This window comes from Nuphar pumila, chromosome 10 (assembly GCF_984573655.1).
Source record: "Nuphar pumila chromosome 10, dmNupPumi1.hap1.1, whole genome shotgun sequence".
NCBI classification, from domain to species: Eukaryota; Viridiplantae; Streptophyta; class Magnoliopsida; order Nymphaeales; family Nymphaeaceae; genus Nuphar; species Nuphar pumila.
In genome coordinates this window covers 59,822,569-59,837,838 of record NC_143258.1, presented here as the reverse complement: position 1 = coordinate 59,837,838, position 15,270 = coordinate 59,822,569, and positions in this window count along the sequence as shown.

Sequence of the window (15,270 nt, the reverse complement as noted above, 5' to 3'; positions counted from 1 at the left end):
ATCACTATAATTTTTTTTTGACAGCCTTAGAACACATATTTGCATGATTGAGTGACTATAAAATTTTTTTTATAGTGTTTGAACACATATATGCATGATTCAGTCACTATAAATTTTTTTTACCAGCCTTAGATCACATATATGCATGATTGAATCACAATGAAATTTTTTGGACAGCCTTAGAACACATATATGCTTGGTTGAATCACTATGCATATTTTTTGGTAGCCTTAGGACATATATATGCAAGATTGAATCACAATGATTTTTTTTTGCAACCTTTGAACACATATATGCAAAATTACAACACCATGAAGTTTTTCTGACTACCTTAGAACACATATATGCATTATTGAATCACTACGAAACTTTTTTGACAGCCTTAGAATGCATATACGCACGATTGAATCACTATGATTTTTTTTTACAGGCTTAGAACACATATATGGATTATTGAATCACTATGAAATTTTTGTGATAGCATTAGAACACATATATGGATAATTGAGTCACCATAAAAAAAAATTAACTGCCTTAAAACACATATATGCATGATTGAATCACTATGAGATTTTTTTGACAGCCTTAGATCACATGTATGCATGATTGAATCACAATGCAATTTTTTTGATAGCGTGAACATATATATGCAAGATTGAATCGCAATGAATTTGTTTTGCAACCTTAGAACACATATATGCAATATTGCATCACTATGATTTTTTTTTTGACAACCTTAGAACACATATATACATTATTGAATCACTATAATTTTTTTTGACAGCTTTAGAATGCATATATGCATGATTGAATGACTATGAAATTTTTTTGACAGCCTTAGAACACATATATGAAAGATTGAATCACTATGAAAATTTTTGACAGTAGTAGAAAACATATATGCATGATTGAATCACTACCAAATTTTTTTGACTACCTTAGAACACACATCTACAAGATTGAATCACTATCATTTTTTTTTCACAACCCTTGGACACATATATGCAAGATTGAGTCACTATAATTTTTTTTTACAACCTTAGAATGCGTATATGCATGATTGAATGACTGAAATGTTTTTGACAACATTAGAACACATATATGCGTTGTTGAATCTCTATGAATTTTTTTTGACAACTTTAAAACACATATATTCATAATTGAATCATTATGAAATTATTTTGAAAGACTTAGAACATATAAGCTTGATTGAATCACTATGAATTTTATTTGACAGCTTTAACACACATATATATATTATTAAATCACTATGAGAATTTTTTGACAGCTTTAGAACACATATATGCATGATTGAATCACTATGAATTTTTTTTGAAAGACTTAGAACACATATATGCACCTTTAAATCACTATAAAACTGTGTTGACAACTTTAGAACACATATGTTCATGATTGAATCACTATAAATTTTTTTTACAACCTTAGAACTCATATATGCATGATTGAATCACTATAATTTTTTTTACAGCCTTAAAACACATATATGCATGATTGAATCACTATGAAATTTTTTTATAGTAGTAGAACTCATATATGCATGATTGAATCACTATAATTTTTTTTTGACTACCTTAGAACACACATCTGCAAGATTGAACCACTATGATTTTTTTTTCACAACCTTAGGACACATATACGCAAGATTGAGTCACTATAAATTTTTTTTTACAACCTTAGAATGCATATATGCATGATTGAATGACTATGAAATTTTTTTGACAACATTAGAACACATATATGTTTTATTGAATCTCTATGACATTTTTTTGACAGCTTTAGAACACATATATGCATGATTATATCATTATGAAATTTTTTTGAAAGACTTAGAACATATATGCTTGATTGAATCTCTGTGAAAAATTTTTGACAGCTTTAGAAGACATATATATATGATTAAATCACTATGAAATTTTTTTGAGAGCTTTAGAACACATATATGCATGATTGAATCACTATGAATTTTTTTTTAAAGACTTATAACACATATATGCATCGTTGAATCACTATAAAACTTTGTTGACAACTTTAGAAAACATATATCCATGATTAAATCACTATGAATTTTTTTTGACAGCCTTAGAACTCACATATGCATCATTGAATCACTATAACATTTTTTGACAGCCTTATAACACATATATGCATGATTCAATCACTATAAATTTCTTTTGACAACGTTAGAACACATATATGCATGATTAAATCGTTATGAAAATTTTTTGAAAGACCTAGAACACATATATGCATGATTGAATCATTTTAATTTTTTTTTTATAACTTTAGAAAACATATAAGCATGATTGAATCACTATGATTTTTTTTACAGCCTTAGAAAACATATATGCATGACTGAATCACTATGAAATTTTTTTGACATCTTTAGAACACATATATGCATGATTGAATCACTATGAATTTTTTTTAACACTCATAAAACATATATATAAATGATTGAGTCACTATGAAATTTTTTTAACAGCTTTAGAACATATATATGCATGATTGTATCACTATGAAATTTTTTGGACAGCCTTAAAACACATATTTGCATCATTGAATCACTTTAAATTTTTTTTAACAGCTTTAGAATACATATATGCTTGACTGAGTCTCTATAAAAACTTTTTTACAGCTTTAGAACACATATATGCATGATTGAATCACTTTGCATTTTTTTGTAAGACTTAGAACACATATATGCACCTTTGAGTCACTGTAAAACTGTGTTGACAACTTCAGAACACATATATCCATGATTGAATCAATATGATTTTTTTTTGACAGCCTTAGAACTGATATATGCATGATTGAATCACTATAAATTTTTTTGACAGCCTTATAACACATATATGCATGATTGAATCACTATGAAATTTTTTGCGAGCAGTAGAACAAATATATGCATGATTGAATCACTACAAAAAAATTTTGACTACCTTAGAACACACACCTGCAACATTGAATCACTGTGATTTTTTTTTCACAATCTTAGGACACATATATGCAAGATTGAGTCAGTATAGTTTTTTTTTTACAACCATAGAATGCATATATGCATGATTAAATGACTATGAATTTTTTTTGACAACATTAGAACATATATATGTGTTATTGAATCTCTACAATTTTTTTTTGACAGCTTTAGAACATATATACGGATGATTGAATCATTATGAATTTTTATAGAAAGACTTTGAACATATATGCTTGATTGAATCACTATGAAAATTTTTTGAAAACTGTAGAACACATATATATATTGTTAAATCACTATAAAATTTTTTTGACAGCTTTAGAACACATATATGCAGGATGGAATCACTATGATTTTTTTTTTGAAAGACTTAGAACACATATATGCACCTTTGAATCACTATAAATCTGTGTTGACAACTTTATACCACATATATCCATGATTGAATCACTATGAATTTTTTTTTGACAGCTTTAGAACTCATATATGCATGATTGAATCCCTATAAATTTTTTTGACTGCCTTATAACACATATATGCATGATTGAATCACTACAAAATTCTTTGACAGCAGTAGAACACATATATGCATGATTGACTCACTACAAATTTTCTTTGACTACCTTAGAACACACATCTGCAAGATTGAATCACTATGATTTTTGTTTTCACTATATGCATGATTGAATGACTATAACACATATACGCATGATTGAGTCACTATAAATTTTTTTTTACAACCTTAGAATGCATATATGCATGATTGAATGACTATGAATTTTTTTTGACAAAATTAGAACACATATATGCATTATTGAATCTCATTAAATTTTTTTTGACAGCTTTAGAACACATATATGCATGATTATATCATTATGAAATTTTTTTGAAAGACTTAGAACATATATGCTTGATTTAATCACTATGAAATTCTTTTGACTGCTTTAGAATGCATATATGCAAAATTGAATCACTATGAATTTTTTTTTGATAGCCTTAGAACACATATATGCATTAATGAATCTCTATGAAATTTTTTTGGCAGCCTTAGAACACATATATGCAAAATAGAATCACTATCATTTTTTTTGGACAGCATTAGAAATCATATATGCATGATTGAATCACTGTGAAATTTTTTTGACAGCCTTAGAACACATATATGCATCATGATATCACAATAAAAAAAATTTGACAGCTTAAGAAAACATATATGCATGATTGAATCACTATGATTTTTTTTTTACAGCGTTAGAATACATATATGCATGATTGAATCACTACGAATTTTTTTTAACAGATTTAGAAAAAATATATGCATGATTGAGTCACTATGAAATTTTGTTGACAACAATAAAACACATATATGCATGATTGAATCACTATGAATTTTCGTTGACAACCTTATAGCACATATATGCATGATTGAATCACTATGATTTTTTTTTACAATGCTAGAACACATATATGCATGATTGAATCCCTATGAAATTTTGTTGACCGCATTAGATCACATATATGCATGATTGAATCACTATGAAAGTTTTTGGACCGCATTAGAACACATATACGCAAGATTGAATCTCGATGAATTTTTTTGACAACCTTAGAACACATATGCATGTTTGAGTTACTTTGAAATTTTTTTGACAGCCTTATAACACATATATGCATGATTAAATAACTATGAATTTTTTTTTACAACCTTAGCACACATATTTGCATGATTGAATCACTATGATTTTTTTTTTGAGAAAAAAAATAGAACATGATATGCATGATTTAATCACTATGAATTTTTTTGACAACTTTAGCACACATATATGCATGATTGAATCACTATGAATTTTTTTTGACAGCATAAGAACACATATATGCATGGTTGAATCACTATGGTTTTTTTTTTACAACCTTAGAACATATATATATACATGATTGAATCACTATAAATTATTTTTTGACAATCCTAGAGCACATATATGCTTGAATGAAATCACCTTGAAATTTTATTGACAGCCTTAGAATGCACATATGCATGATTGAATCACTCTGAGTTTTTTTTGACAACCTTAGACCACATACATGCACAATTGAATCACTATGAAATTTTTTGACTGCGTTAGAAAACATATATGCACAATTGAATCACTATAAAAAAAATTTGACAGCCTTAGAACACGTATATGCAAGATTGAATGACTATGAAATATTTTGGATAGCTTTACAACAGATATGCATGACTAAATCACTATTAAATTTTTTGAAAACCTTAGAACACATATATGAATGATTGAATCATTATGAATTTTTTTTTATAGACTTAGAACACATATATACATGATTGATTCACTAAGAAAATTTTTTCACAGCCTAAGAACACCTGCACGCATGATTGAATCACTACAATTTTTTATAGCCTTCGAACACATATATGCTTGATTGAATCACTATGAATTTTTTTTTACAGCATTAGAACACCTATATGCATGTTTGAATCACTATAATTTTTTTTTTGATAACCTTAGACCACATATATCCTTGAATGAATCATTGCAAAATTTTTTGGACAGCCTTAAAACATATATATGCATGATTGAATCACAATGATTTTTTTTTTGACAACCTTAGAACACATATTTGCATGATTGAATCACTATTAATTTTTGTTGACAAGATTAGAAAACACATATGCACGATTGAATCTCCATGAAACTTTTTGGATAGCCTTAGAGTATATATATTCACGATTAAATCATTATGACATTTTTTTTACTGCCTCAGAACACATATATGCATGATTTCATCACTATGAACATTTTTGGATTGCCTAAGAACACATATATGGATGATTAAAACACTATTTAATTTTTTTGACAACCTTAGAACACATATATACATGATTGAATCACTATTTAACTTTTTTAACAGACTTGGAACACAAATACGCATGTCTGAATCACTAAGAATTTTTTTTTGACAGCCTTAAAACATATACATGCATGATTGAATCACTACAATCTTTTTTTACGGCATTTGAGCACATATAAGCATGATTGAGTCACTATAAATTTTTTTGGATAGCCTTAGAAGACATATATGCTTGATTGAATTACTATGAAATTTTTTGACATTCTTACAACACATATTATACAAGATTCAATCACTATGATTTTTTTTTAGACACTTAGAACACTTATATGCGTGATTAATTCACTATGAAATTTTTTGAATTGCTTTAGAACACATATATGCAAGATAGAATCACTATGAAATTTTTTTGACAGCCTTAGAACACATATATGCATGATTCAATCACTATAATTTTTTTTTGACAGCTTTAGAACACATATATGCGTCATTAAATCACCATGAATTTTTTTTTATAACGTTAGAACACATATATGCAAGATTGGATCACTATGAATTTTTTTGGACAGCTTTAGAACACATATATGCTTGATTGAGTCACTATAAATTTTTTTGGACAACCTTAGAACATGTATATGCAAGATTGAATCTCTATGAACTTTTGTTGACAACCTTAGAACACATATATGCATGATTCAATCACTGTGAATTTTTTTGACAGCCTTAGAACACATATTTGCATGATTGACTATAAAAAAATTTTGACAGTGTTTGAACACATATATGCATGATTCAGTCACTATAAAAAAATTTTGACAGCCTTAGATCACATATATGCATGATTGAATCACTATGAAAATTTTTGAACAGCCTTAGAACACATATCTGCATGGTTGAATCACTATGCAATTTTTTTGGTATCCTTAGGACATATATATGCAAGATTCAATCACAATGAATTTTTTTTTGCAACATTCGACCATATATATGCAAGATTACAACACTATGAAGTTTTTTTGACTACCTTAGAACACATATATGCATTATTGAATCACTACAAAACTTTTTTGACAGTCTTAGAATGCATATATGCACGATTGAATCACTATGATTTTTTTTTGACAGGCTTAGAACACATATATGGATTATTGAATCACTATGAAACTTTTTTGAAAGCATTAGAACACATATAAGGATAATTGAGTCACTATAAAAAAAAATTGACTGCCTTAGAACACATATATGCATGATTGAATCACTATGAAATTTTTTTGACAGCCTTAGATCACATGTATACATGATTGAATCGCAATGCAAGTTTTTTCATAGCATGAACATATATGTGCAAGATCGAATCACAATGAATCTTTTTGCAACCTTAGAACACATATGCAAGATTGCATCACTATGATTTTTTTTGACAGCCTTAGAACACATATATACATTATTGAATCACTATAAATTTTTTTTTAGAGCCTTAGAATGCATATATGCATGATTGAATCACATTGAAATTTTTTTGACAACCTTAGAACACATATATACATGACTGAATCACTATTTAATTTTTTTAACAGACTTGGAACACAAATATGCATGATTGAATCACTAAGAAATTTGTTTGACAGCCTTAAAGCATATACATGCATGATTGAATCACTACAATTTTTTTTACAGCATTTGAGCACATATAAGCATGATTGAATCTCTATAAATTTTTTTGGACAGCCTTAGAATACATATATGCTTGATTGAATTACTATGAAATTTTTTATCATCCTTAGAACACATATTATACAAGATTCAATCACTATGATTTTTTTTTTACAGCCTTAGAACACTTATATGCGTGATTGGATCACTATGAAATTTTTTGAATTGCTTTAGAACACATATATGCAAGATAGATTCACTATGAAATTTTTTGACAGCCTTAGAACACATATATGCATGATTCAATCACTATAATTTTTTTTGACAGCTTTAGAACACATATATGCGTCATTGAATCATCATGATTTTTTTTTTATAACGTTAGAACACATATATGCAAGATTGGATCACTATGAAATTTTTTGGACAGCTTTAGAACACATATATGCTTGATTGAGTCACTATAAAATTTTTTGGACAATCTTAGAACATGTATATGCAAGATTGAATCTCTGTCAATTTTTGTTGATAACCTTAGAACACATATATGCATGATTGAATCACTGTGAATTTTTTTGACAGCCTTAGAACACATATTTTCATGATTGACTATAAAATTTTTTTGACAGTGTTTGAACACATATATGCATGATTCAGTCACTATAAAAAAATTTTGACAGCCTTAGATCATATATATGCATGATGGAATCACTATGAAAATTTTTGAACAACCTTATAACACATATCTGCATGGTTGAAATCACAATGAATTTATTTTGCAACCTTCGAACATATATATGCAAGATTACAACACTATGAAGTTTTTTTTACTGCCTTAGAACACATATATGCATTATTGAATCACTATGAAACTTTTTTGACAGCCTTAGAATGCATATATGCACCATTGAATCACTATGATTTTTTTTGACAGGCTTAGAACACATATATGGATGATTGAATCACTATGAAACTTTTTTGATGGCATTAGAACACATATATGGATGATTGAGTCACTATAAATTTTTTTTGACATATGCAAGATTAGAACACTATGAAGTTTTTTTCACTGCCTTAGAACACATATATGCATTATTGAATCACTAGGAAACTTTTTTGACAGCCTTAGAATGCGTATATGCACGATTGAATCACTATGATTTTTTTTTGACAGGCTTAGAACACATATATGGATGATTGAATCACTATGAATTTTTTTTTATAGCATTAGAACACATATATGGATGATTGAGTCACTATAAATTTTTTTTTTGTCTTAGAACACATATATGCATGATTGAATCACTATAAATTGGTTTTGACAGCCTTAGATCACATGTATGCATGATTGAATCACAATGAAATTTTTTTGATAGCCTGAGAACATATATATGCAAGATTGAGTCACAATGATTTTTTTTTGCAACCTTAGAACACATATATGCAAGATTGCATCACTATGATTTTTTTTTATAGCCTTAGAACACATATATACATTATTAAATCACTATAATTTTTTTTGACAGCCTTAGAATGCATATATGCATGATTGAATCACTATGATATTTTTTTGACAGCCTTAGAACACATATATGCAAGATTGAATCACTATGAAATTTTTTGACAGCAGTAGAACACATATATGCATGATTGAATCTCTACAAAATATTTTTGACTACCTTAGAACACACATCTACAAGATTGAATCACTATGAATTTTTTTTCACAACCTTTGGACACATATATGCAAAATTGAGCCACTATAATTTTTTTTTAAACCCTTAGAATGCATATATGCATGATTGAATGACTATGAATTTTTTTTGACAACATTATAACATATATATGAGTTATTGAATCTCTATGAATTTTTTTTGACAACTTTAGAACACATATATGAATGATTGAATCATTATGAATTTTTTTTGAAACACTTAGAACATATATGCTTGATTGAGTCACTATGAAATTTTGTTTACTGCTTTAGAACACATATATGCATGATTGAATAACTATGAATTTTTGTTGACAATCTTATAACACATATATGCATGATTGAATCACAATGAATTTTTTTTGACAGCCCTAGAACACAAATATGCATCATTGAATCATTATGAATTTTTTTTAACAATGTTAAGAACATATATATGTATGATTGAATAACTATGAAATTTTGTTGACCACATTAGAAGACATATATGCATGATTGAATCACTATGAATTTTTTTTTACCGCATTAGAGCACATATATGCAATATTGAATCTCTAGGAATTTTTTTGACAACCTTAGAACACATATATGAATGATTGAATCACGATAAATTTTTTTTGACAATGTTAAGAACACATATATGTATGATTGAATAACTATGAAATTTTGTTGACCACAATAGAAGACATATATGCATGATTGAATCACTATGAATTTTCTTTTACTGCATTAGAGCACATATATGCAATATTGATTCTCTAGGATTTTTTTTGACAACCTTAGAACACATATATGAATGATTGAATCACGATGATTTTTTTTTAGAAAAAAAATAGAACACATATAAGCAAGATTCAATCACTATGATTTTTTTTTACAACCTTAGAACACATATATGCATGATTGAATTACTATGATTTTTTTTTACAGCATAAGAACACATATATGCATGGTTGAATCACTATAAAAATTTTTTGACAACCTTACATCACATATATACATGATTGAATCAATATAAATTATTTTTTGACAATCCTAAAGCACATTTATGCTTGAATAAAATTTTTTTGATAGCCTTAGAGTGCATATATTCATGATTGAATCACTCTGAATTCTTTTTGACAACCTTTGAACACATATATGGACGATTGAATCACTAAAATTTTTTTGACTGCCTTAGAATATATTTGCATGATTGAATCACTATAAAAAATTTTGACTGCCTTAGAATATATACGCATGATTGAATCACTATAATGTTTTTTGACAGCCTTAGAACACGTATATGCATGATTGAATGACCATGAAATGTTTTGGATAGCTTTACAACACATATGCACGATTAAATCACTATTAAATTTTCTGAAAACCTTAGAACACATATATGCCTGATTGAATCACTATGAATTTTTTTTGACAGACATAGAACACTTATATTCATGATTGAATCACTAAGAAATTATTTTCACAGCCTTAGAACACATGCGCACATGATTGAATCACTGCAAAATTCTTTTATAGCGTTATAACACATATATGCTTGATTGAATCACTATGAATTTTTTGTTACCGCATTAGAACACCTATATGCATGTTTGAATCACAATAATTTTTTTTTTGACAAGCTTAGACCACATATATCCTTGAATGAATCTGTATGAAATTTTTTGGATAGCTTTAGAACATATATATGTATGATTGAATCACTATGATTTTTTTTTTAAAACCTTACTACACATATATGCATGATTGAATCACTATGAATTTTTTTTGACAACCTTAGAAAATATATATGCACAATTGAATCTCCATGAATTTTTTTTTATAGCCTTGGAATACATATATGCACGATCAAATCATTATGACATTTTTTTGCCTGCCTTAGAACACATATATGCATGATTGAATCACTATAAACATTTTTGGATTGCCTTAGAACACATATATGGATGATTAAAACATTATTTAATTTTTTTGACAACCTTAAAACATATATAAACATTATTGAATCACTATTTAATTTTTTAACAGACTTAGAACACATATACGCATGATTGAATCGCTAAATTTTTTTTTGACAACCTTAGAACACATACATGCATGATTGAATCACTATAATTTTTTTTACACCATTAGAATGCATATATGCATATTGAATCCCTATAAAAAATTTTGGACAGCCTTAGAACACATAAATGCTTGATTGAATAACTATGAAATTTTTTGAATTGCTTTAGAACACATATATGCAAGATGGAATCACTATGATTTTTTTTCACAGCATTAGAACACATATATGCATGATTGAGTTACTATGAAAATTTTTACAGCCTTAGAACACATATATGCATCATTGAATCACTATGAATTTTTTTTTATAATGTTAGAACATATATATGGAAGATTGGATCACTATGAAATTTTTTGGACAGCTTTAGAACACATATATGCATGATTGAGTCACTATAAAAATTTTTGGACAACTTTAGAACATGTATGTGCAAGATTCAATCACTATGATTTTTTGTTGACAGCGTTATAAACAAATATGCATGATTGAATCACTGTGAATTTTTTTTTACAACATTGGAACTTATATATGCATGATTGAATCACTATGAAATTTTTTTGACAATGTTAGAACACATATTTGCATGATTGAATCACTATGAATTTAGTTTTGACCGCATTAGAAGACATATAACCATGATGAAATCCCTATAATTTTTGTTGACAGCCTTAGAACACATATATGCAAGATTGAATCACTATGAATTTTTTTTGACAACCTTAGAACACTTATATGCAAGAATGAGTCCCTATGTACTTTTTTTACAGCCTTAGAACACATATATGCATGATTCAATCACTATAATTTTTTTTTTGACAACCTTAGAACACAAATATGCATGATTGAATCACTATGAAATTTTTTTGACTGCCTTAGAACACATATATGCATGATTATGTGACTATAAAATTTTTTTTAACGTGTTTGAACACATATATGCATGATTGAGTCACTATAAATTTTTTTTTACTGCCTTCGATCACATATATGCATGATTGAATCACTGTGAAATTTTTTTGATAGCCTTAGAGCACATATATGCATGGCTGAATCCCTATGCAATTTTTTTGATAGCCTTAGGACATATATATGCAAGATTGAATCACAATGATTTTTTTTGTAATCTTAGAACACATATATGCAAGATTACAACAATTTGAATTTTTTTTGACAGCCTTAGAACACATATATGCATTATTGAATCACTATCAAACTTTTTGGACAGCCTTAGAATGCATATATGCATGATTGAATCACTATGATTTTTTTTTTACAGGCTTAGAACCCATATATGGATTATTGAATCACTATGAATTTTTTTTTATAGCATTAGAACACATATATGGAAGATTGAGTCACCATAAAAAAAATTTGACTGCCTTAAAACACATATATGCATAATTGAATAACTATGAAAATTTTTTGACAGCCTTAGATCACAAGTATGCATGATTGGATCACAATGCAATTTTTTTGATAGCTTGAGAGCATATATGTGCAAGATTGAATCACAATGAATTTTTTTTGCAACCTTAGAACACATATATGCAAGATTGCATCACTAAGATTTTTCTTGGAAAGCCTTAGAACACATATATTCATTATTGAATAACTATAAATTTTTTTTAACAACCTTAGAATGCATATATGCATGATTGGATCACTATGAATTTTTTTTGACAGCCTTAGAACACATATATGCAAGATTGAATCACTATGTAATTTTTTGACGGTAGTAGAACACATATATGCATGATTGAATCACTACAAAAATTTTTTGGCTACCTTAGAACACACATCTGCAAGATTGAATCACTATGATTTTTTTTCACAACCTTAGGACACATATGTGCAAGATTGAGTCACTATAAATTTTTTTTACAACCTTAGAATGCATATACGCATGATTGAATGACAATGAAAGTTTTTTTACAACATTAGAACACATATATGCGTTATTGATTATCTATTTTTTTTTTTTGACAGCTTTAGAACACATATATGCATGATTGAATCATTATGAATTTTATTTGAATGACTTAGAACAAATGTGCTTGATTGAATCACTATGAATTTTTTTTTACAGCTTTAGGACACATATATATATGACTAAATCACTATGAAATTTGTTTTGACAGCTTTAGAACACATATATGCAAGATTGAATCACTATGATGTTTTTTTGAAAGACTTAGAACACATATATGCACCATTGAGTCACTATAAAACATTGTTGACAACTTTAGAACACATATATCCAATACTGAATCACTATGAATTTTTTTTGACAGCCTTAGAACTCATATATGCATGATTGAGTCACTATAAATTTTTTTGACAACCTTATAACACATATATGCATGATTGAATCACTATGAAATTTTTTGACAACAGTAGAAAACAATATGCATGATTGAATCCTTCTAAGTTTTTTTTGACTACCTTAGAAAACACATCTGCAAGATAGAATCACTATGATTTTTTTTTCACAACCTTAAGACACATATATGCAAGATTGAGTTACTATAATTTTTTTTTCACAACCCTAGAATGCATATATGGATGATTGAATGACTATGAATTTTTTTTGACAACATTAGAACACATATATGCGTTATTAAATCTCTATGAATTTTTTTGACAGCTTTAGAACATATATATGCATGAATGAATCATTATGAATATTTTTTGAAAGGCTTAGAACATGTATGCTTGATTGAATCAGTATTAAATTTTTTTGACAACTTTAGAACACACACATATATATATATATATATATATATATATATTATTAAATCACTATGATTTTTTTTTTAGTAACTTAGAACAAATATATGCACCATTGAATCAGTATAAAACTTAGTTGACAACTTTAGAACACATATACCCATGATTGAATCACTATGAAATTTTTTTGACAACCTTAGAACTCATATATGCATGATTGAATCACTATAAATTTTTTTGACAGCCTTATAACACATAAATGCATGATTCAATCACTATAATATTCTTATGACAATGTTAGAACAAATATATGCATGATTGAATCATTATGAAATTTTTTTTATAGCTTTAAAACACATATTTGCATGATTGAATCGCTATGAAATTTTTTTGACAGCCTTAGAACACATGTAAGCATGATTGAATCACTAGGATTTTTTTTGTGACTACCTTAGAAAACATATATGCATGACTGAATCACTATGAATTTTTTTTGACAGCTTTAGAACACATATATGCATGATTGAATCACTATGAATTTTTTTGGACAGCCTTAGAACACATAATTGCATGATTGAATCACTTTAAATTTTTTTTAACAGCTTTACAACACATATATGCATGATTCAGTCACTATAAAAAGTTTTTGACAGCTTTAGAACACATATATTCATGATCAAATCACTATAAATGTTTTTTTGACAACCTTAGAACACATATATGCATCATTGAATCACTATCGTTTTTTTTGGACAACATTAGAACACATATATGCATGATTGAATCACTATGAATTTTTTTTGACAACCTTAGAACACATATATGCATCATTATATCGCTATAAAATTTTTTTGACAGCTTAAGAAAACTTATATGCATGATTGAATCACTATCAAATTTTTTTGACAACATTAGAACACATATGTGCATGATTGAATCACTACAAAAATTTTTTGACAGCTTTAGAACAAATATATGCTTGATTGAGTCACTATGAAATTTTGTTGACAACCTTAAAACACATATATGCATGATTGAATCACTATGATTTTTTGTTGACAACCTTACAACACATATATGCATGATTGAATCACTATGAAAAATTTTTGACAGCCTTAGAACACAAATATGCAATATTCAATCACTGTAATTTTTTTTTACAATGTTAGAATACATATATGCATGATTGAATCACTATGAAATTTTTTTGACCACATTAGAAAACATATATGAATGATT